We start from the raw sequence: 13,119 nt of genomic DNA, 5'->3' as shown, positions 1-13,119 counted from the left end.
AAAACTGTCATTTTGTTTAATCTGTCAGTTGCAGAACAGAACAAATTTCGGGAAAATCGGACCTCGTTTGCCCTATCAAACAGTGGTTTTCCGATAACCTGTCAGATTGCTAGTTTACACTAGTTAGGGGCAGTTTCGTAATTTTCTTAGTTTCGGCATTTTAGACTTGTTTTCAGTAGTTTCTGTATTTTAGAAGTTGCATAATCATCATACAGCATTAGTAGAAGTAATTTGGTTAATTTTAGAATTAATTTAGTATGTTATTTAATTTTTGTTTGATAAATAGCATTTGTTTATTATTTTCGTAGAATTAGACATAGTTTTAATTGTTGTTTGCATCATTAAAATAGAAAACTAACTTTGTATTTTTCTGCATTTTTTAGGTTGAAAAGCATATTTAGTTTCCAGGGTTAGTATACAAGTGAAAAGATTCTCTAAGTGGCGAAAAGACAGAATTACCCTTGGCGTGGAGCAGAAGACTAAATGCTTGTTTATTGTTCTTTTAGTGCTTAATTGTAGTTGTATTCACTTTATAATTGTAGATTGTCATTTGATATTAATAAATTAAATTTTCTAGAATTATAGTGATTAATTCCTATTCCCTGAGGATCGACCCGTACTTACCACTTTGTGGAAAGTCGGTTTTTATATTTTTGGTTGACGATTTTCCAAAGTTTTATTGAAAATAACTGTTTTAAAAAGAGCATTCCAAAATATCAACCAAATTTTGGCGCCGTTGCCGGGGAACGGCGAATTAATTACTTTATTTCTTAGAGTTTAATTTATTATTATTTTGTTTTAGTTAGTTAATTAGTTGTTTTCTTTTTAGTTAGTAGGATTAGTAAGTGAATATAGGATTAACATAGTTAGTAAATATAGGATTCACATATTGTTCTTTTTAGGATTCACTTAATTATCATTCTGCAAGGAGCGATTAGACAGGTGGGTTTTAGAAAAACATAGTTTGTGATTTCCTGTATTTATTTGTTTTAGCATTTTAGAATAGTTTACTTTGTTATTTAATTATTTAGTATAGAATTCTGACATAGCTATATAGCATATTTGTTTGTTTTTAGTTACTGTTATTTGCTTATTTACATTTTAGTATCTGTGCTAGTTTAATTTTTTTTTAGTTAGGTCGTTTGCTTACATCTGGTCTTAGTACCAGTGTATGCAGGGTCGACGAGGTCTAGGAACCCCATTACACCCATTTGTTGACAACCCAGAGAGAATTTTACATTCTCATCGAAGTTCGGCAACAATGGCTGACATGGATCCTCCACCTCCACCTCCAGTTCTTTCACGCCCTCTGCGGGAATACTTCATTCCCACAGACTATGTTCAGGCATCCTGCATTCGGAGACCCGATGTAGGAGCGCCACATTATGAGATTAAGGCCAGCATTATTCAAATGCTTCCATCCTTTTATGGCCTTAGTCATGAGGATCCCTACCGACACTTAGATGAATTCCTCGAAATCTGTTCTACTGTTAAGATACAGAATTTCGATGATGATGCGTTGAGGTTGACTCTATTCCCTTTTTCATTGAAGGACAAAGCCAAGTATTGGCTAAAGTCCTTAGATTCTGTAGAAATAGAGTCCTGGGATCAGTTGCAACAGGAGTTTCTTCGGAAATACTTTCCCATTGGTCGCACGAACCAATATCGTAGAGCCATCACTAGCTTTTCAGAGCTAGATGGTGAGCACTTTCATGAGACCTGGGAGAGAATGAAGGATCTCCTCAGAAAATGCCCCCATCATCAGGTGCCGAAATGGCAACTGGTGCAGAGTTTCTATGATGGATTGTCTGACAAGAATCGTCAGATGATCGACTCTTCATGCGGTGGGACATTCATGCTGAAGAGCGAGGATGAAGCATGGAGGCTATTTGATACATTGGCCGAGAATTCACTGCACCATGCTTCGAGCTCTCATTCTGATAGAGCCACACCAAGCATTCAGAAGAAAGCTGGCGTTCTTGAGATTGGTCCATCTACTGCACTACAGTGTAAAGTAGACATGATTGCTCAGAAGCTGGACCAGCTTCTCTCAGGACCATCCACTACACAGCAGGTGTGTACTCTTTGTGCCAGTCCGGCACACGAGATCACTGAGTGCCCTTCAGCAGCTCAGTACCCTGAATTTGTTCAAGAACAAGTTCAGGCGGCTCAGGGTTACGTCAGACCGCCAAATAACCCATTTTCATCGACATATAATCCGGGTTGGCGTAACCATCCCAATTTTTCATGGAAGAATCCACAGTCTTCTATACAGATGCCTTCTTCCTCTCAGCCAGTTCGGCAGCCATCTTTTACTCAGCCATTTCAAAGACCGAACTATGCTCAGTCTTCTTCTTCTTCAGTTCCTTCCCCGATTCAGCAGGAGTCTGCCCCGCAGACATCTTTTGAGGAGAGACTTCTCCAGGCATTCCAAGAGGTGAAAACCTCTAATCAGAACGCCTTCGAGAAGTGTAGCCAGATTTTGAGCTCACATACGCAGTCCATTGCGAAGTTAGAGTCGCAAATGGGACAGTTAGCTGAGGCTATTAGTAGGAGACCCGAGGGTACATTGCCAAGTCAGGCTGTCATGAACCCGAAGGTTAAGGACCAGATGACTGGAGGCCTATTTCATACTGAGACACAGCAGCAGGCTAAATCAGTTATGGCCTTGAGGAGTGGACATGAGTATCACGTTGAGAGTAGAGAGAAGATAGAGGAGCCAGAGACCATTGTTTCACCTACGTCGGCTCAATCATCATCCCCATCCCTATCATCACCTTCATCATCTTTATCCTCAGAGAAGAAGAAGGATAGGAGTGAGCCTTCTCGCAAAGAGGAGGAGCCAGCAGAGTATATTCCCCCACCACCCTATCCCAAAGCATTAGAGTCTCCTGGTTATAGAGGGAAGCAAGGTGCGAAGATCCAGGACATGCTTGATATCTTCAAGCATGTACAGATCAACCTACCTTTGCTCGATGCTATTCAGCAGGTGCCGGCTTATGCCAAATTCCTGAAGGAGCTATGTACGCAAAAGAGGAAATCCAGAGAGCGAGTTCCTAACAGGGTCCATCTGACTGAGCAGGTGAGTTCAGTACTTCAGCATCAGACACCACCAAAGCTCAAGGACCCTGGAGCCCCTATCATTGCTTGTACTATAGGGAACATCCGGATAGAACGCGCATTGCTCGATCTTGGAGCAAGCGTGAACATTCTGCCCGGATATTTCTTTGATTCTTTCGGGCTAGGTGAGATGAGATCGACTCCGATTACACTTCAACTGGCAGATCGTTCCGTCAAGGTACCGAGAGGTGTCTTGGAGGACGTGCTAGTTAAAGTGGATGACTTTTATTTTCCAGTCGATTTCATTATCCTTGATATGGAAGGAGTAGACAGCCAGCACCAGACTCCGATTATTTTAGGCAGACCATTCTTGGCGACTGCCAATGCATGCATCAACTGTAGGACCGGAGCCATGGATCTCTCATTCGACAATAGGAAGGTAAAGCTGAATATTTTCAATGCCGCGATGGGACCAGCAGGAGACATGGACTGCTTTCATGTAGACATTGCACAGGAGTTAGTGGAGGAGCAGCCCGAGTTGTACATTACTGAGGATTCTTTAGATTTGTACCATATAGAGAAGAATAGAGGTGTAGATAGTGTAGATGTGTCTAGAGTGTCGTCGGAGAGACCACCTTGGGGAGCAGTCAGGGAACCTCTTCCACCACTTGCGGAGACCCCCGCCAAATCGTCGATCGAGTCACCTCCGAAACTTGAGTTGAAACCCTTACCGGATTCACTCAAGTATGCATACCTCGGAGATGATGAGACTCTGCCTGTGATCATCTCGTCCTTGCTCACTGAGGAGCAGGAACAGAAATTACTGACTATTCTTCGAGAGCACAAGGCAGCGATTGGATGGGGAGTTGCGGATCTAAAGGGGATTGATCCTTCATTCTGCATGCATAGGATCCATTGTAATGAGGAAATCAAGCCATTTAGGGATATGCAGAGAAGGCTAAATCCCAACATGAAGGAAGTGGTGAAGAAAGAGGTGGTGAAGTGGTTGGATGCCGGAATCATTTACCCTATTTCTGATAGTCAGTGGGTCAGTCCGATTCAAGTTGTGCCAAAGAAGTCAGGACTCACTGTGGTTGAGAATGAGAAGAGTGAGAAAATTCTGATGAGGACCACTACAGGATGGCGAGTCTGCATCGATTATAGGAAGTTGAATGTGGCAACTAGGAAAGATCATTTCCCATTGCCATTCATTGATCAGATCTTAGAGCGACTCGCAGGACAGAGCTACTACTGCTTTCTAGACGGATATTCAGGATACAATCAGGTAGCTGTCCATCCTGACGACCAAGAGAAGACCACGTTTACATGTCCTTATGGTACCTTCGCATTTAGACGTATGCCTTTTGGGCTTTGTAATGCCCCGGCTACTTTTCAGAGGTGCATGCTTGCTATCTTCTCGGACATGATTGATGATGTGATGGAAGTTTTTATGGACGACTTTTCTGTGTATGGCTCTTCTTTTGAAGATTGCCTCCAAAAACTTGCTCGAGTATTGAGTAGGTGTGTGGAGACCAATCTCGTCATGAGTTGGGAAAAGAGCCATTTTATGGTCCATGAGGGGATTGTACTTGGACACATTGTGTCCAAGCGTGGTATTGAGGTTGATAGAGCGAAGGTGGAATCCATTTCTCGTTTGACTCCACCCACCTCTGTGAGGCAGATTCGATCATTTTTAGGGCATGCGGGATTTTACAGGCGGTTCATAAAAGATTTCAGCAAAATCTCTCGACCGCTTTGCACGTTATTGGAGAAAGACCAGCCCTTTGTTTTCGGTGAGGATTGTATGAAGGCCTTTGAGATTCTCAAAGAGGCCTTGATTACTGCACCTATTTTGAGACCTACAGATTGGACTCTTCCATTTGAGATTATGTGTGATGCATCTGATTATGCTATGGGGGCCATTTTAGGACAACGCATTGATAGGAAGCCCTATGTGATCTACTATGCGAGTAGAACTCTGTCTGATGCCCAGATGAATTATACTACGACAGAAAAGGAACTACTTGCGGTAGTTTTCGCATTGGATAAATTTAGGTCCTATTTACTCGGTTCGAAGGTGGTTGTCTATTCTGATCATTCTGCATTGAAATATTTGTTGAATAAGAAAGACACCAAACCGAGATTAATTCGTTGGGTCCTATTACTACAGGAGTTTGATCTCGAGATTCGAGATAAGAAGGGAAGCGAGAATGTAGTAGCAGACCATCTTTCCAGACTGATCGTGGAGACCACGCAGGATCAGAGACCGATCAGTGATTCTTTCCCCGACGAGCAGATCATGTCAGTCAGTACATCGCAGTTACCCTGGTTTGCAGATATTGTGAACTATCTGGTTTCGAGGCAGATACCTGAGCATTGGAACAAGAATGAGCGTGAGAGGTTCCTATCTCAGGTGAGGCACTATTATTGGGATGAACCGGAGTTGTTCAAATACTGTGCAGATCAGATCATTAGGAGATGCGTTCCGGAGGAGGAATACCAATCCATTTTGAATTTTTCCCATTCGTTAGCCTGTGGAGGGCATTTTAGTAGTAGGAAGACGGCTGCAAAGGTTTTGCAGTCAGGATTTTATTGGCCCACACTCCACAGGGACGCTCATGAGTTCTGTAGGCGATGCCTGCGATGTCAGCAGATTGGAAACATATCCAAGAGGGACATGATGCCCTTGCTGCCGATTTTGATAGTCGAAATTTTTGATGTTTGGGGCATTGATTTCATGGGACCATTTCCGCCCTCATTTGGAAATTTATATATTCTGGTGGCGGTTGATTATGTGTCCAAGTGGGTCGAGGCTATGGCAACCAAGACCAATGATCACAGAGTAGTGCTTAAGTTCATTAAGCACAACATTTTCAGTCGTTTTGGAGTGCCACGTGCGATGATTAGCGATGGTGGCAAGCATTTTAGGAATGTTCAGATAGCTTCTCTGCTAAGAAGATATTCTGTCAATCATAGATTCACCACTCCATATCATCCGCAGACTAGTGGACAGGTTGAAGTGTCCAATAGGGAGATTAAGCGAATTTTAGAAAAGACAGTTCGTCCGGACCGCAAGGATTGGTCCCAGCGCTTAGATGATGCACTTTGGGCATATAGAACTGCATTCAAGACTCCCATTGGCATGTCTCCGTATCGCCTTGTATTCGGGAAAGCATGCCATCTTCCTATCGAGCTAGAGCATAGAGCGTTCTGGGCTATAAAGAAATTGAATTTTGACCTCACCCAGGCTGGCAAAGAGAGAGCACTGCAGCTCTCAGAATTAGAGGAACTCAGGAATGATGCATATGAGAATGCCAAATTATACAAAGCTCGCACTAAAGCATTTCATGATAAGTATATTGTCAGAAAAGTGTTTGAGCCAGATCAGAAAGTGTGGCTATACAATTCTCGTTTACATTTATTCCCAGGGAAGTTAAGATCGAGATGGACAGGTCCATACATTGTAAAAGAAGTATTTCCCCATGGAGCAGTAACATTATTCGATCCTATGACCCAAGGTACATTCAAAGTAAATGGGCAAAGACTGAAGCCATTCATTTCAGATGCCTTACAGGATGGTGAGTGTGAGATAGTGCATCTCACGAAGGCATGAAGATTCGACCAGAGGGATGTATCATATGTACATTATTTATTTTTCATTTCAGAGTTTTTATTTATTTAGTATTTCATTTCACATGTGCTAATTTGTGTTTTGATGTATGCAGGATGAACTTAACAATTAGTGTGTCAATTACCAGGTACAGAGAAGAGTTTTCAAATAATTCAAGAATCAGAGGAAAATCAACTTCAAAAGCTCAGAGCAAAGCAGGTTGTATCTATCCTTTCTCCCATATTTTTGTTAGTGTCTTTTAGTGTGCATTTGCATTACATTTTTATTCATTTTGTATGCCACTAGAGACAGTGTCATTCAAGCATGGGGGGGTGGTTTAGATGCATGCACACAAAAATACACAAATTTTTTTTTTTGTATGACTGGTAATCAAAGTAGGCATTTAAGAACAAAGTGTAGCATATATGATTGTTTTTGGCATAATCTAACAGTTTAAAAATTTTTAAGCCCCATAAAAATTTTTTTCTCTGAACTGAATCAAATGTAGTAGTTGTTTATGAGATAATTCAAAAAAAAGATAGTATTTGATTGTTAGAAAATTTTGAATCACTTTTGTATAAGTATGCACAGTATGTTTTGAGGAAGAAATAAGCAATGGAAATATATGTTTGAAAAATGAGTTTAAAAGAATAGAGCTACGTTTAGTTGTTGATGTCTTCGTGAATCCTAGTAGTGGAACTCAGACACGAGATGAAGTGTTTGAGTGTCTTAACGAAAAGGATAACGAAGGAGATCATCTTCTTGTCTAAGTCTATATTTGTGGCCTTTGTAGTTCGAGTAAGTAGAATCTGAAAGGTGTTTTACACCTGGTGCCCCAAAGCCAACTGACTTGGGAGCCACCGGTTCGAAAGCTTGTTACATGGACTGCATAGAAAGCCTAAGAGATAGAGACATTGCACATGACAAGAGGAAGACTATACGTAAACTATTAGAATAGAAGGTCTAGTGACTCGAGCAGTTAAGTCCGAGGGATACTCTGTATCTAGTGCCCTAAGGTCGGCCGACTTGGGAGTCACTGACCCAAAGCTCGCTACACGGGTCACGAAAACTGACTATTCGAAATAGTGCTCATATGAGAAGAATGCACAAGAGATCAAAAGTTGAAAATGAAAGAAAAAGAATGTGCTGAATGAGAAAATTTTCATTGCTTAAGTATATAGGTGCATTACTGTGCAGAAAATATACAAGTGAGAATAAATGAGTAAAACATGAGAATACTTGACTTTCGGAGAAAAATCATGAACTAGCTACAATATTAGAAAAGTGAAGGAAAAGAATTTTTACTGTGGAGGCATGAGATTTTTAAACTTGTTTTGAGAATGTCAATTACATGAAATATTGGTTACAACTGCATTCTTAAGAGCCTAATATTTTTGAAAGATCATCCTTGCATTTTATTGATGTTTGTGGGTAGCATCGCTGCAAACCCTCACGAGACCTTACTCGTCCACTAGTGTAAGCTAGGGGTTTAAAGGGCTTGTTGCATACGCTAAATGCAACCGTGATTCCTACGAAAGTGAGGTAGTATTATGCATTCATGCTTAGCATTTCTTGTCTTCAGTGCATATCATGATTAGGGTTTGTTAAGGGACTAACAAACATTCAAGCATGGGGGTATTTGATGATGCATGAAATGCACATCATGTAAACAAGTTTTTCATGCGTTTTGTATCAAGTTTAAGGTTTTAAACCCATGTTTAGATGTGTTTTGATAGTAAGGGGCTATGGTTCGAATTTCAGAAAAATCGGAGTTAAAATGAGAGAGTTATGGCTATTTCAGTGTTTGGGCACGGATTTCGAGGTGGATCGGATCCATATCCGACCCAATTAGGTCAATTGGACCTTGGATCAACTCTTAGAAAGCCCAAAACCCAACCCACACACCTATCCATACCCATTTCAAAAAGTTTTTCTAAAAACCCCCCAGAAAGTGGCGCCTAGCAATATTTTATTTTTTAACACTCTTTCTGAAAAATGGCAAAACTATAAATAGTTTTTTTTCAAGAACCCTAGGGGTCTTTGGCTGTGTTTGGACGCCCCCTACAGTGACTCTACAGCAGCAGCTCCTTCCTCTCCATCTTCCCCAAGTGTTGGCCATTGAAGATCGACCTATGCTTGATTTTCAAGCATATTTTCAAGCTTTCTTTGGTTTCTTTTCATTTCTTTCTTATTCCTTGCTGTCTTTTCACCATTTTTCTGTACTTTTGCAGGTGTAGCAGAGGTGGAGACCATTAACCTTGGGCGGGAGTGCGCAACACACCACCAAGGTGAGCCGGCCCTACCTCCATCCGGCTTTCTACACCCTCCGATCGCGAATCGGCTCCCATTCCATCACCGGTGGATCTCCAACGTGTAGCAGCTGCAATAGGTGCCGTTTTTGGTGAAGTACAGCATCCTTGAACTGTAGAAGACATCTACCTCCAGCCACGGTCCGCTCTTCTTCATCCCCCCGGTCGTCGGATCTTCCAAAAGGTAGGTCTTCTTCTTCCTTCTCTTCTAGATAAAACCGATTTGTGTGTGTGGTTTTTGTTTTGTTATTTTCTTTATGTTTCTTGTTTTTCTTTTTATTTCAACCTTAGAATAGCATTCGTGCATAGGCCAGCACGTTAGCTTAGGTTTATTTATTTGATTGATTCATTGGAATCGAGTTTTTATTGATTTTTCATCTTTTTTATAAAAATCGGCTAGATCTTCATCTAGCCGATTCTTCAAGTTTGTCATAAGTGTTCTTGATATTGTTTTACAGAAAATCCAATAAAAAAAGGTGTTCATTTTGATTTACTTTATTCGGTTTTTGTGTGGGTTGTATTTGGTTTTAATTAAAAAGAAAAAAAATCCAACATCGGCTAGATTTATTCTAGCCGATTCTTGATTTTTACAAAAATATTTTTCTGTTTTGATATTTTTGTTTTGTCCAGCATGTGTATTGTGTTGTTTTGCTGAAAATCCTATTCCAAAAAGTTTATTTTAATTCATTTTGATTGTGGGTGCTGCTTGTCTTGTTTTGATTGTATTTTTGAAAAAGAAAAAAAAATTTCGGCTAGAGATATTCTAGCCGATCTTTGTATTTTTGTTAAATGTTTGTGTTGATGTTGGTGAGTCGTGTAGTTGCTGTGTGTTTTAGGTGTTAACAGCAGTATATAGTTGTGTTAGTCATTTCATTGTTTTAGGATTGATTTAATTAGTTGTTTTAATCAATTTTTCGTTTTTGTGTTTTGAGTCTATTGTTGAAAATTATAAAAATCAAGTTTTCTTTTTTTTTTTCATGTTTTTAATTCCAGCATAGTGTTGTTCTTGTTAGCCTTGGTGTAATTAGGAGTCCTTTGTATTATTCTCTAATTTAGTTTTATCAAATTAGTGGTTATTTAGTTTTATTGCTTTTTGTTAATTTATAATTTTAGTTTTTTTTATTTTCGTGTGGTTCTTCTTCTTCCCCAAGGTGGGGCGGCAGCCATTAGAGCTCCCCTGGAGCTCTTGGTCGATTTTTTTAGCAAGTCTTAATGGTCATTAGTTGAGTTAGGAAGGTGTCTAGGTTCAATGTATTAGGTCTTTCTTTTTTTTAGCCGTTTTTAGGGTTGCATTTAGGTCAGTTTTGGAATTAGGTTAGCATTAACTCCTAGGAAATCGATTTTCCATTTAAGTTCTTTTGTTCCCTAGGTATAATTAAGTCTATTAGTTTAGAAAGTAGCATCCATTGAAGTTGGCGATTTTTGGAGAAGGGAGGTAATTAAAGTAATTGAAAATTGGAAAGCTTTTGGAAAAAGGATATTCTTCAAAAATCGTGTGAGGCATTTAAGGAAAATTTGAATTTTGAATGTGTATTAAAGAAGGAATTACTCCTTAACTTTGGAAAGTGTTTTGCAATTAAACCAAAATTCCAATCTAGGTTACACGATTTCCATAGAGCATTAAAAGCATTTTAATTCCATCTTGAAAAGCAAAAATCGTGGATTTCTAGATTGGTCTTTTCAGATTTCCAAAAAGGTATTAAAGGCAATTAAGGAGTGTAACTCCCTCTTTAAATGGGGCGATTTTTGAGAATCCAAAGCATTTCAAAGTTTGAATATTGGTAATTATTACATTCCTTTTTCCAACCTCCTCCATTAAAATCGTGAACTTTGGATTAATTGTAGCTTAATTAGGAGGTTACTACTTTAGTCTAGACCTAACCTAGTCAAACCGAGCCTAGGTCGAGTCAACCCCTAGTCTACACCCCCTTTGAGTCTAGTCAAAACCTAGCCTAGCCCAAGTCAAAGCCTAAACCGCACTTAGGTCAAGTCTAAGACCAAAGCCCAACCTTAGTCAAGTTTAGTAGAGTCAACCTTAACCTAAGTTAGGTCAACCTAGTCTACCTAACTTATCTAAGTCAACCCTAGTTGAGTCAAACTTAGTTCAAGCCTACTTAAACCGAGTTCACCCTAGTCTTGCTAAACCTACATCCAAAACCCAATCTTGGTCAAACCTAGTCAAAGACCTAACTCGGGTCAAAACTTAGTCTAAACCTAGTGAGTCAACCGAGCTTACCTTAGCCCATTCGAGCCTAGTCAAACCCTAAGCTGGGTCCAACTTAGTTGAGCCTAAGTCAATTCGAACCTAGTTGACTAAGGTAACTCAAAACCGAATCCAATTAGTGAGTCCACCTTAGCTCGAACCTATCTCTTTCAACCTAGTCAAACCGAGCCTACCTAATCCCATCCGAGTGCATCCAAACCCAAACTGAACCTACTCAAGTCGAAACCGATCCTAGATCGAGTCAACCAAGTGAATCCTAACCTTAGCCTTCGTTCTTTAGTTAAGTAAGTCAATTTTTTATTATTTCCTTTGATTTCTATATTAATTAGTTTATTTATCTAATTTAGTTTTAGTATAGAAGTGTGTGTACGTATAGCGTATTTATTCAGTATGTATGAAATGTGTTTTGTTGTGTTTTGAATGATAGTTAGATATTAGTTAACTTAGTGGTTAGATTGCATTTTATTATTTAGCATAGTTGCATTTCCATTGTGAGTTAACTTATTTCTAGTCATAAATTGCTTGTAGGTTTTGTGCGTCGTGCATTTAGTATTTTCCTAATTATCATCTGCATATACACTGTTATACAGTGTCATTTAGATTGCATTAGGTGTAGATTGCATTTGATAGTGTTTCCATAGGTTCATAAAGTGAATAGTGCACTCAAATAAAAACCAGATTTTTGCCCTGTCGAAACAGAATTATTTTCTGATCAAAAACTCTGTGTTTTCCAAATTTATTTTTTCTATTCACTGTATTGACGTGTTATTTAACTGCAGACCAAATTTCAGCTCATTCGGAGTTGATTTGGTCTGATTTTTAAGCGTTTTGTAAAAACCGCTTTTTCTGGATTTTAAATTACAGGACTGGCGATATCCTGATTTTTCCCAGATTTGAAACGCTTATATCTGGAGTTCCAGATACTGTTTTTTAATTATGTAAAAACTGTCATTTTGTTTAATCTGTCAGTTGCAGAACAGAACAAATTTCGGGAAAATCGGACCTCGTTTGCCCTATCAAACAGTGGTTTTCCGATAACCTGTCAGATTGCTAGTTTACACTAGTTAGGGGCAGTTTCGTAATTTTCTTAGTTTCGGCATTTTAGACTTGTTTTCAGTAGTTTCTGTATTTTAGAAGTTGCATAATCATCATACAGCATTAGTAGAAGTAATTTGGTTAATTTTAGAATTAATTTAGTATGTTATTTAATTTTTGTTTGATAAATAGCATTTGTTTATTATTTTCGTAGAATTAGACATAGTTTTAATTGTTGTTTGCATCATTAAAATAGAAAACTAACTTTGTATTTTTCTGCATTTTTTAGGTTGAAAAGCATATTTAGTTTCCAGGGTTAGTATACAAGTGAAAAGATTCTCTAAGTGGCGAAAAGACAGAATTACCCTTGGCGTGGAGCAGAAGACTAAATGCTTGTTTATTGTTCTTTTAGTGCTTAATTGTAGTTGTATTCACTTTATAATTGTAGATTGTCATTTGATATTAATAAATTAAATTTTCTAGAATTATAGTGATTAATTCCTGTTCCCTGAGGATCGACCCGTACTTACCACTTTGTGGAAAGTCGGTTTTTATATTTTTGGTTGACGATTTTCCAAAGTTTTATTGAAAATAACTGTTTTAAAAAGAGCATTCCAAAATATCAACCAGGTATCTTGCTTTAGTTCTTGGTTGAGCCCTTTAGGACACTTCGGTGTTCACCCGCTCGCCTCGTAACTATCGTTGGATGCGGATCTAGGTGTATATCTGCTGATTCTGCCGATGCGTCTTATATCGCACATGCTATGTAATTTACCTTTGCCGTCGCGTCGTATGATGCCAAGGCTCCTGCTTTCTGCAATGTATTTACTTACGCCGTCGCGTCGAACGATGCCAAGGCTTCTGCTTTGTTATATATGTAG

The 13,119-nt window shown here is 39.2% G+C and overlaps 1 non-coding gene across 1 annotated transcript; it reads right to left on the bottom strand.

Moving 5' to 3' along the window:
- Window positions 1-1,664: 1,664 nt before the first annotated feature.
- Window positions 1,665-1,767, bottom strand: LOC149845527 (small nucleolar RNA R71). Its single transcript, XR_016430711.1, has one exon. It is a non-coding gene; the product is annotated as a small nucleolar RNA R71 (small nucleolar RNA).
- Window positions 1,768-13,119: the final 11,352 nt, after the last annotated feature.

Source organism: Nuphar pumila, chromosome 2, assembly GCF_984573655.1.
Source record: "Nuphar pumila chromosome 2, dmNupPumi1.hap1.1, whole genome shotgun sequence".
In the NCBI taxonomy this organism is placed as follows: domain Eukaryota; kingdom Viridiplantae; phylum Streptophyta; class Magnoliopsida; order Nymphaeales; family Nymphaeaceae; genus Nuphar; species Nuphar pumila.
Note: the sequence above shows the minus strand (reverse complement) of the source record. Positions and strands in the feature narration are given on the sequence as shown.